This window comes from Aureococcus anophagefferens (genome assembly GCF_000186865.1).
Source record: "Aureococcus anophagefferens unplaced genomic scaffold AURANscaffold_30, whole genome shotgun sequence".
NCBI lineage: Eukaryota > Pelagophyceae > Pelagomonadales > Pelagomonadaceae > Aureococcus > Aureococcus anophagefferens.
In genome coordinates this window covers 102,903-103,682 of record NW_008705589.1, presented here as the reverse complement: position 1 = coordinate 103,682, position 780 = coordinate 102,903, and positions in this window count along the sequence as shown.

Genomic DNA, 780 nt, shown 5'->3' with positions numbered 1-780 from the left:
TCGGCGCCGGGTCGGGCCTCCCGAGCGTCGCCGCGGCCGTGCTCGGCGCGCGGCCCGTCGTCGCCACGGAGCAGCCCAACGCCGTCGCGTTCCTGGCGACGAACGTGCTCGCGAACCGCGCCGTCGCCGCGGCCGACCGCGTCGCCGTCGAGGCGCTCGACTGGTTCGGCGCGTGCCCGGCGTCGCTCGCGCCGCGCGTCGTCGTCGCGAGCGACTGCACCTACAACGTCGCGCTCCACGCCGCGCTCCTCGGGACCCTCGCGGCGCTCCTGGGACGCGCGGCGGGCGCGTTCGCGCTCGTCGTCTCCGACGAGGCGTCGACGCCGAGCGCGGCCGCGACGCTCCGCGCGTTCGTCGACGCCGCGCGAGCGACCTACGCCCTCGACGTCGCCGAGCTCCCCGCGGACGGGGCCTGGCGCGCCCGGTCGCCCGACACGGTCCGCGCGTTCCGCCTGAGCGCGCGCGCGAGCTAGTGCCCGGCGCTCCGGGGGACCTCGGGGGCGCCTTTGGCCGCGGCGTCTTTGGCTTGGACGTTTAGCTTACTGGAGTAACCTAGCATGAACAAGCACCGCAAATTAAAAAATGAAGCCGGACGACTTTGGACGCGCTTGTAGGCGCGATCGAAAGCTTAGAGCACGAACTACAACACCCTTGTGATGCCTAGCTCGGCCGGGTACGGCGACCTCGAGAACCCTGAAATTCGACTTTTTTCCCCGATGAAAATCGCTGGCAGCGCGTTCGCACATTAGAGAGAAACTTAGGCATCACCAGGGGAAGATC